This window comes from Bubalus bubalis, chromosome 21 (assembly GCF_019923935.1).
Source record: "Bubalus bubalis isolate 160015118507 breed Murrah chromosome 21, NDDB_SH_1, whole genome shotgun sequence".
NCBI classification, from domain to species: domain Eukaryota; kingdom Metazoa; phylum Chordata; class Mammalia; order Artiodactyla; family Bovidae; genus Bubalus; species Bubalus bubalis.
Window position 1 is genome coordinate 22,205,782 of NC_059177.1, and position 14,746 is coordinate 22,220,527.

General features: G+C 39.0%; 1 long non-coding RNA gene across 2 annotated transcripts in view; it reads left to right on the top strand.

The window, feature by feature from the left end:
* The window catches only part of LOC102411250, a 303,056-nt gene that overhangs the window by 237,927 nt on the left and 50,383 nt on the right, over window positions 1-14,746 (top strand). For both annotated transcript variants that reach the window (XR_003105552.2, XR_328933.3), the window contains one exon: window positions 6,604-6,742. This is a non-coding gene — a long non-coding RNA (uncharacterized LOC102411250). The remainder of the gene's footprint in view (window positions 1-6,603; window positions 6,743-14,746) is intronic.

Genomic DNA, 14,746 nt, shown 5'->3' on the forward strand with positions numbered 1-14,746 from the left:
CGTAAAGTTGCTTCAGTCGTGTCCAACTCTGCGACCCTATGGACTGTAGTCCATCAGGCTCCTCTGTCCATGGGATTGTCCAGGCAAGAATACTGGATTAGGTTGCTATTTCCTTCTCCAGGGGATCTTCCCAACCCAGGGATCGAACCTGCATCTCCTGTACCTCATGCATTGGCAGGGGGAGTCTTTACCACTAAGCCATTTGGGAAGCCCCATTCATTATTTAATGATTTACTTTCACTGACTTCCTTCCTCCTTTGCCACGGAATGTGGTTCAGTTAGTCCTTTCTAAATTATTTGAGTTCTGGTATTAGAGGGGTGTGTGAGTGATTATATGCAGCAAGTCATTTTAGCAAGTCAATATCAAGCAAATAACATTGCCAAGCTTAAGGGAAAGTGGGTGGTTTTATCTTTCAGATGTCTGGAGGAATTAATTTTTCCTACACTTTGCAGACAAAACTTGGGTTTAAAGATTGTGTTTCCCAAGACGAATATTTAGTGATCATCTGTACAAGGCCCTTGATGGGTGCTTTCACATACATCATTATAGCTTACAAAGTAGTTCTGAAGTTCTATTTTTATTCCTATTTTACAGATATAGATATAGAGAAGCTTCCAAAGAGCTGATGGGAAAACGATCAATTTCATCACTTTAGTAACCATAGACTGCTTTTAGAATAGTGCTTTTTCTGGATGGTATGTCAGTTTCTAAGTCATTTCTCAGTGTTTTCTCCTAAGCGGTCTGTTATTGTGGGTGTCGTTAGAAACATTCACCAGTTTTTTGCTTCTTTTTCCTGCTGTGGAATAGGAGGGCTTCCCATACCTTCTTTGTGTGTGTGTGTATGTATGTATGTGTGATTTCAGGTTTATCCTTCTTTTAAATTTTTAAATTAATTTTTATTGGCATATAGTTTTGTGTTAGTTAGTGATTAAGTTTGAATATATATTCTGTTTTTCAGATTATTTCCCTTATAATTATTGCAAAATATTGAGTATAGTCCTCTGTGCTGTACAGTAAGTCCTTATTGTTCATCTGTTTTGTATAGAGTAGTATGTATATGTTAATTCCAAACTTCTAATTTATCCCTCCCCTTTTCCCCCTTTGGCAATCATAAATTTGTTTTCTATGTCTGTGAGTCTATTTCTGTTTTGTAAATAAGTTCATTTGTATCTTTTTTTAAAATTCTACATATAAGTGTTATATGATACTTACCTTTGCATTACTTTACTTATTATGATAATCTCTAGGTCCATCCACATGGCTGTAAAGATATTATTTCATTCTTTTTATGGCTGAGTCATATTCCATTGTTTATATATCACATCTTCTTTATCCATTCATCTGCTGATGGACATTTATGTTGCTTCCATGTCTTGGCTATTGTAAATAGCAATGCAGTAACGTTGGGGTGCATGTACCGTTTTGAATTATGTTTTTTTATGGATGCATGCCCAGTAGTGGGATTGCTGGGTCATATAGTAACTCTAATTTTCTAAGGAACCTCCATACTGTTCTCCACAGTGGCTGTATCAGTTTACATTCCCACCAGCACTTTAGGAGGGTTTCTTTTTCTCCATACCTTCTCCAGCATGTATTATTTGTATACTTTTTACTTTCTTTAAGGTACCTAATGAAATGTGAGTAGAAGTGATAGAGTGTTACTTCCAGGTAGAGTCTTTAACAGCTGCTACATGATTTTTCTCTCATTTGCATTCTGCCATGGCAACCAGTTATGCTCTGCTAGCTTGGGCCCTGGAGTTAGGATGATATGGAACAGTGCCCTCAGCCTATAGTATCTTATAATGAGAATGAAAACTAAAACTTTTCTTTAAGCCACTGGGATGGTCAAGTGCTTACCATAGTACCATAGCTTAATGTATCCTGACTGATAAAATTGTGTGATTGGGTTTCACATTACAGATTTTTGGTCTTGGCTTTCAAACGTGTGCCTGTCAGATGATAAACTTCCCTTGCAAAGTAACAATATAGTCTTCTCTGTGATTTTGTCTGGTGCCTACTTAAGAGCCTTCGATGACATGGGATTTGAAAGGGCACAGACCTACCTCTAAGGAAAATTCATTTTGCAAATGTTTATTGAATTCCTTGGAGAAGGAAATGGCAACCCACTCCAGTATTCTTGCCTGGAAAATCCCATGGACAGGGGAGCCTGGTAGGTTCAGTCCATGGGGTTGCAGAGTCAGACACGACTGAGCATGCACACACCATTGAATTTCTACCATGTAGAGAGCATCGTGAGGTATCCAGAGATAAATTAGATAGATAACCTGCCTCGAGGAGCTTACAGTCTAGCAGAAATGGGCTACATTTTTATATGAAATATATACAATAAAATGTATAAACTTCATTTATTCTGGCATATTTATTTATGTCCCTTACTACTAAATGTGTCATGTTCTGGAAATTTAGTAGAGCGTAAACAGTTATAGTCATTGCCTCGTGGAGTTAAGATTTAAAAAGGGAATTAAAATTAATCATATAATTATACATACACTTTTAACTATGAAAAAGATTATTAAGAAGGGGTATTTGGCACTTTGAGAGAAGCCTTTATTTAGTCTAGGGATGTAATGGAGAGCTCACAGTAACTTTGTAAAAATGCATTGGGCTCAGGCAGGCATCAAGCCAAATCTGGGTTTAAATTTGGATTTTGCTGCTTTGAGCCATAAGACCCTGCCCAAGGCATGTCACTTTTCAGAGCAGATATAATGCTGGCTTCATAGGATAGTTGTAAGAATGATACAGGCTTTAATTGTGACAGTGCACATCATGTGTTCTTAATAAATGCATTACTGACCCTCCTTCCCCTTTCTGACTGACTGATTCCATATGTCCAATGCAGAGAAAGATGAAGTAAGGGATGAGTCTGTCTGGAAGTTAATCAAGTCTTCATGGAAGAAGTAGCATTTGAGCTTGAACTTAAGAGACTGGAAATGGTTTTGATGAAAATAATTTTAATCATATGATGAGGTGGTAATTATAAAAAGCAGGCAGTGTTACTTAGCAGCCAAGATCATAGGCTTCAGAATGAGACAGACCTCACTTCAGATCTAGGATTCATTACTTATTAGCTTTGTGATCTTTAGGCAAAGTGCTTCTTTTCTCTATATGGAAGTTTTTCCTTCCATAAAACTATGGAAAATAGTTTTCCAGGTAAAAATAGGTAAAAATACCTATTCTTTAGACTTGTTATGAAGATGAAATTAAAGGCATGTAAAATATTTAATACCCATCTTAGTAACTGAGGAAATGCTCTATGTAACTAGCAGCCAGCATTTACTCTTACAAGTAGGGAAGATTGTAAGCTTTGGGTTCTGTTTTGTAATGTTTTAGACTCAAACTTCTAATGCTCTGTCTGACTGCAAGGGGCTAATGTCATTGAGTCCAGTGTGAGATTTAGTGTCTCCTTGGAGTATAAATACCAACCAATTAATAGTGACAGTCACTAAACATTTAGTACCTAATGAGCTGCATCTGCTCAGTATGGGTGGAGTGTCATGGCAAAGAAACTGTAATTCAGCTCACCAGACCTCCTTCTTTCTGGCTCTCCATGACCTCCCCACTGGGCTGCCCAAGGGGGTTGACTGCATTTGAAAAATGCATTTAGAAATGTCAGTGTCTTGGAAGCCCTGAGCTCTAAAGTCTTCTTGGCACCGTGGATGCAAAAAAATGTCAGAACTAGTCTGTAGTGAGCACCTAATCCCAAGATGTCATCCTAAAGGTGGGATGGATAATAAAAGTTAGAAAGGAGAATGAGATGGCTCAGGTCACACAGGTGGGGATATAATAATGATAAAGTTAGGAAAGGTCCCTGCTGTTCTGGAGCTAATGATCTATTGAAGAAGAGAGACAAAATGCAAGAAAACAATTCCAAAAGCAAACAGGATGTAATGACAGAGAGTAATGAACTTGAAGGATGTTTTATATAAGGTAGTTGCGGAGAAGTCACTGAAGAGGTGGCATTTAAGCTGAGACACAAAATGCATAAAGGCAGTAGCCATACAAAGATCTGAGACTGGAGTGTTCCAGAGAGAAGGAACAGCAAGTTTAAAGCTTGTAAGGCAAGATACATTTCATAGATTGAATCTGAGTGTAGCAGAAGCCCACTAATCTAGGGTAATATTGGTCACAGAGAATCTCTTGACCAATATTATAAATTATAAGTCAAACTTTCTAGGGTTTTAGGCTACTAAAAAGAGATAAAATTTTATTGTAAGTATAAAGGAAAAGACGTATACTGGAAAGGTTTAAGCAGTGGAATAACACAATTTGATTAATGATTAAATAAAGTCATTCTTCTGTTATGTGAAACTAGATGATAAGAATAGAAACCGGGAGCCCAGTTAGGAATTTATTTCAATAGTCTTAGATGAGAGATATTGATGGAGTGAACTAAGGTAATAGATTGGAGAAGAGGGAGAGAAATGGACAAACTAGAAATATATTTTGAAGGTAGAATTGGCAGGATGTTGTGAGAGTGTAAGGTAAAGGGAATGGAGATAAAAATCTGACTCCTGATTTTTGCCTTGAGCAACTGACTATATGCTAGTGTCATTTACTGAGATGAGGAAGTCTGGGAAAAGAGAAGAGTTGGGAGCATAGGATTAAGAGTGTTGTGGTTGTTTACTTCCTCTGTCTGACTTTTTTGCAACCCTATGGATTGTAGCTCACCAGGTTCTTCTGTCCATGGGATTTCCCAGGAAAGAATACTGGAGTGGGTTGCCATTTCCTTCTCCAGGAACTTCCTGACCTAGGGATCAAACCCACATCTCTTGCATTGGCAGGAGGGTTCTTTACTGCCGAGCCACTGGGGGAAACCCAGATAAAAAAAGTGTGAGATGCCAAGGTGACATCCAAGTCATATTATCAATTGGATATTTGACCCTAAAAGGCTTGAAAGGTCTAACCACCAGTCATTGGCTATATAAAGTGAAAGTGAAAGTCACTCAGTCATGTCCAACTCTTTGCAACCCCATGGCCTGAACAGTCCATGAAATTCTCCAGGCCAAAATACTAGAGTGGGTAGCCATTCCCTTCTCCAGGGGATCTTCCCAACCCAGGGATCAAAACCAGGTCTTCCACATTGCAGGTGGATTCTTTACCAGCTGAGCCATGAGGGAAGCCCAAGGATACTGGAATGGGTAGCCTATCCCTTCTCCAGGGGATCTTCCTGACTCAGGAACTGAACTGGGGTCTCCTGCATTGCAGGTGGATTCTTTACCAGCTGAGCTACCAGGGAAGCCCCATTGATTATATAAGCTATGGCAAATATTAAAACTTCATGATGCCACTTCCCAATTCCAGTGTCATACAGACATTTCTAATAGATTATAGCACACTTTCCTGAGGAGCCTGGGTATGGCTTTGGGGTCCTTCTCTTTACAGTGCTCCAGGTAGCCATACCACTACTCTAGTGGTGTTGGTGTTCAAAAAACACATCTATTGGCCATTTCCTTTATGTAGTATTAGCATTTTTTCATAACCAACCATCTCAGCTTATTATTTTATTATTGGTTTTATTGTAAAAATTAGAGCTGGTGAAATATGATTCATTTTCATCACTTACTAAGAGCTACTATGTAAGTCCATTGCTCTGCAGGGTGCTCTGTTTGAGTAAATTAATCAATATATGGTTTAGTCTCTCCCTAAAGAAGTTAGCAGGATACTTATGACAGGTGGGTGTGTGGAATCAAAGGAAAGTGCAGGACTATGTATGATTAAATGTCCAAATAAACGGTCTCAACAGTATGTTTAGAGGAAGGTTGGATTGCAGTGTGTTAAAGGATTTCTAGATATCCTGGAGAGATGAGGCTTGATCTGGCCTTGAGAAAGAGTAGGATTGGAATGGGGAGATGGTGTCATCAGATGAGATAAGCAATCTGATTAAAGGACTGAAGAAGGAAATGGGAAATCAGAAAGAGAGGAAGGAATCTGGCCATTTGGAGAGGGAAATGGGGAGGGGTAATTAAAATAATGGTCATATTATAGTTCTGATTTTAGGAAAAACCTCTCATTAGTGTTTGGCTTAAGTGCTGTGTTATTTTACTGTGTAGTATGAGTTCCATTTCTCAGATTGCATTCTTAGTTCCCTTGCCACTGGCTATCTGAGTAAGCCAAGGCTTGTGTATTTTTATTACAACAGCATGGCAACTTTGGTCACAATTTTTGTTAGCTGACTGATCTAGTAGATAAATTCTCAAATCTCAGCGGCTTAACACAGTACAAGTTCTTATCTTGCTAACATAATAATCTAATGCAGTTGTTCTCAGTCAGGTAACTCTCCTGAATGTCTCTCCTCCAAGCAATAATTCAGGGATCTAGGCTCTTTGTATTGTGTGGCTTTTCCATCTTCAATATGTGGCTCTTATAGCTGCCCTGAGTATTGACTCCTTTCTAGCCAGATGGCAGGGGAGGAAGAGTTGTACATGGGTGGTGTTTTTGAGCCAGGGCTAGAAGTGGGAAACTCTGCTCTGCAAAAACTCAGTCTCACAACCAGAGAGTACTGAAAGGGAGACTGGGGAATGTAATTCAGTTGTGTGGCCTGAAAGAAAATGACATAAATGTGGTGATTCTTTTTCCCTCAGGGTGCTGCTGTTTACCTGATTCTTTGGTATGTGCTCTCCCGAGCCCAAGAGTCATTTGGCAACAACTTGGGTCAGAAGTCCTCCCTTCCCAGTCCATCACCTCACCCAGCCACTGGGGGGCTGAGTTTGTCCAGATCAGGTAAGACCTGAGCTAGTACCTGGTGTAGCCCCTGATCTCCCCACACGTCCACCCCTCCCTCTGTGATTTCATGTATTTATCCTTTAGTTCTATTTATCCTTTAGTTCTGACTCTGGACTCATTCTTTATCTCAGGCTTGTCTAGGTTCCTGTCTGAATACCACCCTTACTGTTATGCCTTCTTCTTGACCTCTGATATCCATGACCACAGACTCTGTCTCAAGTTCAATATCAGTTTCTTATGAAGAGTAACATATCTAGATGGGGTGTTTGTGGACTTGGATATGATTGTCTGTCTTAGTCTTTGAGATTGTAAAGCAGGATCTGGTAGTGTTCAAAAGTAGCCTTAGAATGTAAGATGATTTGCATTATCTAAAAGGCACAATGATTTGGTAAGGCCTGTTAAGAGAGGATGACATTTTAATGAAGTTATTAGCTGTATTGGAGTTAGTCACATCCAAAAGTAGTATTGCATATATTCCATTACTTTCATTTTGTGTTAATTCACTTCATGCATATAATCTCATTACCTCATTTCACTCCTACAGCATTCCTACAGAATAGGCATTATTATCGCCAGGCATCAGTCATATATAACCAGAAAAACAGGGTAGATTGATTGACTGGTTGCAAAGAATTGACTTACCCAAGTGAGCGCTGGCTAGACAAGTAGGGCAGGCTGGTAGGAAGAGCAGTTTGGAACCTTGGGTATAAGATAAAAGCACAGGTAAAATTTCTTCTTCAAGGGAGCCTCAGTTCTGCTTTTAAGGCCTTCAGTTGATTGAATCAGGCCTATCCAGATGACCGATAATCTTCTTTACATAAGTCAACAGACTATGGACTTTAATCACATCTACAACAGACCTTTATAGCAACATCTAGATTATATTGAATAAATGGAGACCAAGCCTAGCCAAGTTAACAGATAAAACTAATCATCATGACCCATTTAAAAGATAAGGAAATAGAGGCTCAGAGATGTAGTAAGTTGCAGAGCTGGATATTTAGGATTTTTATTTTATGCTAAAATACACTTTAGGTATTTTTTCAACTTCCTAAATTACATATATTTGCAGCAGGGTCCAAAGAAAATATCTGAATTGATTTACCGAGAGTGATCTAAATGATGTAATATTCAAAACATAATAGTGAAGAAAGTCATTCACTGTATAGCAGCCAAAAGATAATAAGAATGACTTATTTTTTCCTATTTAAAAGTCTTATCATGAATAATTTTCAGTTTGGATAAAACCTTGATTTTAAGGAAGTCAATGATAGAGTTTTCTTCTCTAAATCTTCATTTAGGATTGCAAGAGACGGAAAACCTTAGCATTTATTTCTAGCCCCGAGGCTGAACAAGTCATTGTTTTAATTATAGAAGGCTGAACTTTCATCTTTCTTTAATTGAGCATGGATAGTTTGTACCTGTGATCAGTACTAAAATGTCATCAAATCACTTATGACGTTTCACACTCTTGAGCTGCAGTAAAAATACCAGTTATTTTGTACATCTGTGCAGTCATCATGTGGGGCAACTGTTTCAATTTGTTGGTAATTATCGTCTGCTCTTCATGACTAGTGTGGTTTGGAAAGCGTCACAAGAAGTGCTGTTTCACTTTGGTGATGGTCAGTACATTTAGCGAAGAGGAGGCCAATGAGGAGACAGATGCTGACTTCCTGGGTACACGGTTTGAATGACAAACAGAGACGAACAGGTCATTACTTTTCACATCAAGGAGAGGAGGAGGGAGCTCAGAATTCTGAAGGAAATGTTGGCCTTTGGATGCTTCAGTTGTGCATTCTAACGTAAGAAGGCAAGGACACATTTATTTGCTTTTCTTCCCTCCAGTCACACTCTAGGAAGACAGAGCTATTATTATAGGCTATGTCTAAACTTTAGCAAAAAAGCACCCTAGGGGCCGAAATGGATACTGTGCCTGTTTTCTGTCATAAAGTTTGATGGTAGAAAAGAGGGTTGAAGCACTGATTTATAGCAGCCTTGGAAATAGTTACCAGTCCACATGCCTAGTAACAATTGTGATCTAGTTCAAATGAAGATGGACTTGATCTAAACGTCAGTGTAAGAACAGTCTATATAACCTTGAGGAAAAAATTGATAGGGTGATCAATTACTTTTATCCCTTTTAGACAGAATTACCTTTTTTTAAAAAAGGATAGTTTGCAAATTTGAAACAAATGCATGATTTGAATAGAATATGTTTCCCCTGAGGTACTCAGAGGGTGATTTAATGCCATTTCTTTACCCAGATTATATGGCAGACAGGTCAACTCTGGGGAAATGAAGTGTGAGACAGGAAAAAGAAAGGCTTGAGGAAAAGGAACTAAGGAGAGCACCTAGAAGCTTTAAAATTGGTAAAGAATAATTGGTAAAAGGAAGATTCAGACTGGTGGTAAGGTAGTACTGGGAGCACAATGGAGGTGGTCTGGGATTCCTGCAGAAGGAGTCTGGGAAAGTGAGGAGAGGACTGGCAGAGGAATTAGAGATGGGGGTAGAAGTTTCCTTGGTGGTATATGAGCAAGAAGTTTGAAATTGTGAGGAACCTAGAAGATAAAAGAATGCATGCTTAAGTAGAATTTTCTAGAGAATTTAATGAAGGTACTTTTCAGTTGTGTAGCCAGGAAAAGATGATGAGGTGCCCAGCAGAGTATAAAAAGCCCTTACACCCTCTAGGTGTGAGGAGCAAGGGGTGAACATTGGGACCCAAAGTTACTGGAGCCCCATGAGACCTATCACTATAGAATGAGGCTCTAGACATGAGTTGTAGAAGGATCAGTCATTGCCAGAACCACAGTGCTGAGACAAGAGGAGAGCATCAGAAGAAATGCCCCCCAAATGCTCTCTTTCCTCCCACCTAGCTGTCTTTCTTTTGGCCAGTCCAACTTGAAGTCAGAAAAGCACAGAGAGAGTAACCAGACAGGTGAGAGCCAGGAAGTAGGGGATGTCCGAGTACTAAGTACTGGTCTTGGCTTGGTAACCAACTTGCAAAGGGACTTTAAACAAACAGAATAACCCTTTTCTGTTTCTTTTTTCTTTCTATCAGTAAATGGGGATAAAAAATCTTTCCAGTATTCTGGAGTTGTTATAAAGATCAGATGACATAGTAGATGTATTTGTTGCATTGATTTATATTTATGTTGCACTTTATAATTTCAGAAACTTTCTCATGTCTGTTATTTCATTTGCTTCTCAAAATTAGCTCTTAAGTTATCCAAGATAAGTTTTATCATTTCCATTTAATATTTGAGATGATTGAGTCAGAGAAATTAGGTGTTTCTTCATGGTCACAAGGCTAATTGTTCTTTTGACTAAAACTTGACTGTAATTTTCTCTTATCAAACTGAAGTGCAGTTTAGTCCAATATTTCAGACAGTTTTGGGAGACAATTATTGTCTTTGTAAGGCACAAAGTTTCCAGATAAGGAGCCTGAGACCACACCTTTCATGTGGTCTGTAGAGAACAGCATCCATGATTCAGGTCTTCTTTCTTATTTGAGCATGATCTTGGGAAGAAAAAAATGGAGAAAGAAAAGGGCCTTGTTCTTGACTTCTCCTCCTCCTCTTCCTCTCTTAGTAGAAAATGCAAAATAAAGTGCTACAAGAAAATCAGAAGCCAACATAACATTGTAAAGCAATTTTCATCCAATTAAAAAAAAAAAAGATACCCAGGGGAAAACAAAGAAAGTTTGTATTCCCCATAAAAAAAAAAAAAAAAAAAAGTCATTCAAACCCCATACATTTAAATGTGAAGGCCTAACCCCCAAAGTGATGGTATTTGGAGGTAGGGCCTTCAGAAGGTGATTAGGTCATGAGGGTGGAGCCCTCGTGGATAAGATTAGTGCACCAGAGAGCTCTCTCCCCTCTTCTGCCATGTGAGGACAGGGTGAGAAGAACTCTTTGCTAGTTATCATAGTGAGTCTATTTTTAGCTTTTAATAATATGACTATCTATTTTATACATATTTCAACTTTAGAAAATAAACAGACTGGCCTTCCTTTATCAGAGATTGTGTACACGCTTTTCCTCCCTCTACCTTCATCTCTTTTTATATTAGCACATGGGCAACTCTATTTCAGTGTGTTTTCTACTTGTGTATTTTAGGAAGAATGCTAAAGTGATAGACACATGAAGAATGGATTAAAATTGAAGGACAAGAAGACTAGTTAGGAATTATTTTAAGAGTTGAATGAAGGGAGCGGGTATGTCTGAATGAAAAGGAAGGGACCTGATCTGAGATTGTTTAGAAATCTAGTTTTAATTTCACCTTTGCTCTGGAACTTTCTTCATTGGAAAAGAGTGTGGTCTATCTATACTATTTCTTTATTCTGCCTCACTCATGCCAATAGGTCACTCTCCTCTCAATGTATTTGACTAGATCTGAATCCTTAAAATTTTTCTATTATATAGGCTACTTAAACTTACTTGTTTTCTCTTCTGAAATGATCCACCTTTCTGATTTGTGTCTCCTTGACCATTTAGAGCTATTTGTTTTTGAACCTTGTTGTCTTCATACTATGAAACCCTGAGAGTGCCCAGAAGAGTGTGAAGGCTCTCTGAGCATTTCACTATTTGCTTTCACCTTGGCTTTTTCTTTCTACCTCACTGTTACCAGTGTCAGGTGGAAATGACAGATGCTACCCAGGATCTGCTTCACATGGGTACTCTGACAATTAATTAGCTTTTTATTATTTTAATTTTTTAAGAGCAGAGCCCCTGTACTGTAAACAGTCCCTATATGACCTGTTTTCTCATATTAATTTATGTATAAGGATCATAAAAAGGAAGCAAATGGCAAGAGACAGAGTAAGAAAGCTCCTTGTGCAACAGCTTCTGCTCAGGCCTATGGAAAGAGTTATAGGACTCGACACACAAGTCTTCTTGCTCACAGTCAGTATTTCTTTTTTGGCCACTTTGCCTTCCAAAAGTCACCAGAAAAATCTCAGAAATACTTAACTTGGTTAAAATATATATATATATATATAGTCCAGAGAGCATTCATTCCTTTCCCTAAGCATCTGGAGGGGCAGTCTTCTTGCCCCAGGCAAAGCCACAGAATAGTAAGACATCAAACAGCTTTGGGGAGAACAAAATGAGTTATTGCATATGAAAGTGCTTTATTTATGTTCTAAACACTAGATCTCTGTGTGTGAGCGACTAGACTCTCTCTTAAAAGTGATACTTTGTCTCACCCTTGTAATCACTAAGCATTACTAGCTGGCTTACTATGTGCCAGGCATGGGGCTGCATGTTTTACATATATTACTTCTTTTAATCCTAACTTTTACCAATTTCAGATTTATTATAGAGTTAAGAATTATTCCCAGGGCACTTATTTCTCAATCCTGTTCCTTTAAACCCTAAAATACATGGACTTTCTAACATATCTCACATGATACCACAAGTCATATTATATGATTAACATTCAGTTAAGTTCAGTCATTCAGTTGTGTCCGACTCTTTGTGACCCCATGAACCACAGCAAGCCAGGCCTCCCTGTCCATCACCAACTCCTAGAGTTTACCCAAACTCATGTCCGTTGAGTCGGTGATGCCATCTAGCCATCTCATCCTCTGTCGTCCCCTTCTCTTCCCGCCCTCAATCTTTCCTAGCATCAGGGACTTTCCAATGAGTCAGCTCTTCACAGAAGGTGGCCAAAGTATTGGAGTTTCAGCTTCAACATCAGTCCTTCCAATGAACATCCAGGACTGATCTCCTTTAGGATGGACTGGTTGGATCTCCTTGTAGTCCAGGGGACTCTCAAGAGTCTTCTCCAACATCACAGTTCAAAAGCTTCAATTCTTCAGCACTCAGCTTTCTTTATAGTCCAACTCTCACATCCATACATGACCATTGGAAAAACCATAGCCTTGACTAGATGGACTTTTGTTGACAAAATAATGTCTCTGCTTTTTAATATGCTGTCTAGGTTGGTCATAACTTTCCTTCCAAGGAATAAGCGTCTTTTAATTTCATGGCTGCAATCACCATCTGCAGTGATTTTGGAGCCCCCCAAAATAAAGTCTGACACTGTTTCCACTGTTTCCCCATCTATTTGCCATGAAATGACATGACCAGATGACATGATCTTAGTTTTCTGAATGTTGAGCTTTACTTAAGCCAACATTTCCACTCTTGTCTTTCACTTTCATCAAGAGGGCCTTTAGTTCTTCTTCACTTTCTGCTGTAAGGGTGGTGTTATCTGCATATCTGAAGTAAGTGAAGTGAAGTTGCTCAGTCGTAAGCTGAGATTTGCTCAGTCATAAGTTCCCTTTGCGAACCCATGGACTGTAGCCTACCACGCTCCTCCATCCATGGGATTTTCCAGGCAACAGTACTGCAGTGGGTTGCCATTTCCTTCTCCAGAGGATCTTCCGACCCAGGGATCAAACCTGGGTCTCCTGCATTGTAGGCAGATGCTTTACCATCTGAGCCACATTTCTCCCGGCAATCTTGATTCCAGCTTGTGCTTCTTCCAGCCCAGCGTTTCTCATGATGTACTCTGCATATAAGTTAAACAAGCAGGGTGACAATATATAGCCTTGATGTACTCCTTTTCCTATTTGGAACCAGTCTGTTTTTCCATGTCTAGTTCTAACTGTTGCTTCCTGACCTGCATACAGGTTTCTCAAGAGGCAGGTCAGGTGCTCTGGTATTTCCATCTCTTTCAGAATTTTCCACAGTTTATTGTGATCCCCACAGTTAAAGGTTTGGCATAGTTAATAAAGCAGAAATAGATGTTTTTCTGGAACTCTCATGCTTTTTTGATGATCCAGCGGATGTTAGCAATTTGATCTCTGGTTCCTCTGCCTTTTCTAAAACCAGCTTGAACATCAGGAAGTTCACGGTTCATGTACTGCTGAAGCCTGGCTTGGAGAATTTTCAGCATTACTTTACTAGCGTGTGAGATGAGTGCAATTGTGTGGTAGTTTGAGCATTCTTTGGCATTGCCTTTCTTTGGGATTGGAATGAAAACTGACCTTTTCCAGTCCTGTGGCCACTGCTGAGTTTTCCAAATTTGCTGACATATTGAGTGCAGCACTTTCACAGCATCATCTTTCAGGATTTGAAATAGCTCAACTGGAATTCCATCACCTCCACTAGCTTTGTTTGTAGTGATACTTTCTAAGGCCCACTTGACTTCACATTCTAGGAAGTCTGGCTCTAGGTGAGTGATCACACCATATTGATTATCTGGGTCATGAAGATCTTTTTTGTACAGTTCTTCTGTGTATTCTTGCCACCTCTTCTTAATATCTTCTGCTTCTGTGAGGTCCATACCATTTCTGTCCTTTATTGAGCCCATCTTTGCATGAAATGTTCCCTTGGTGTCTCTAATTTTCTTGAAGATTTGTCTAGTCTTTTCCATTCTATTGTTTTCCTCTATGTCTTGCATTGATCACTGAGGAAGACTTTCTTATCTCTCCTTGCTATTCTTTGGAACTCTGCCTTCAAATGGGTATATCTTTCCTTTTCTCCTTTGCTTTTCACTTCCCTTCTTTTCACAGCTATTTGTAAGGCCTCCTCAGACAGCCATTTTGCTCTTTTGCATTTCTTTTCTTGGGGATGGTCTTGATCCCTGTCTCCTGTACAATGTCACAAACCTCTGTCCATAGTTCATCAGGCACTCTGTCTATCAGATCTAGTCCCTTAAATCTATTTCTCACTTCTACTGTTCTACTGTATAATCATAAGGGATTTGATTTAGTTCATACCTGAATGGTCTAGTGGTTTTCCCCCACTTTCTTCAATTTAAGTCTAAATTTGGCAATAAGAAGTTCATGATCTGAGCCATTAAATATAATTTCTTGAGAACCCATTATGTACCAGAAACTATGCTAGATATCCTAGATTGGTATATGACACATAATCCTTATAGCAACCCCATGAAAATGTATTATCACCATTTTACATACTTTTTCCACTTATTATGGTGACACAATAAGTAGCAAAACTTGTTTTGAATAAGTATTCAAATTCAAATAGATCT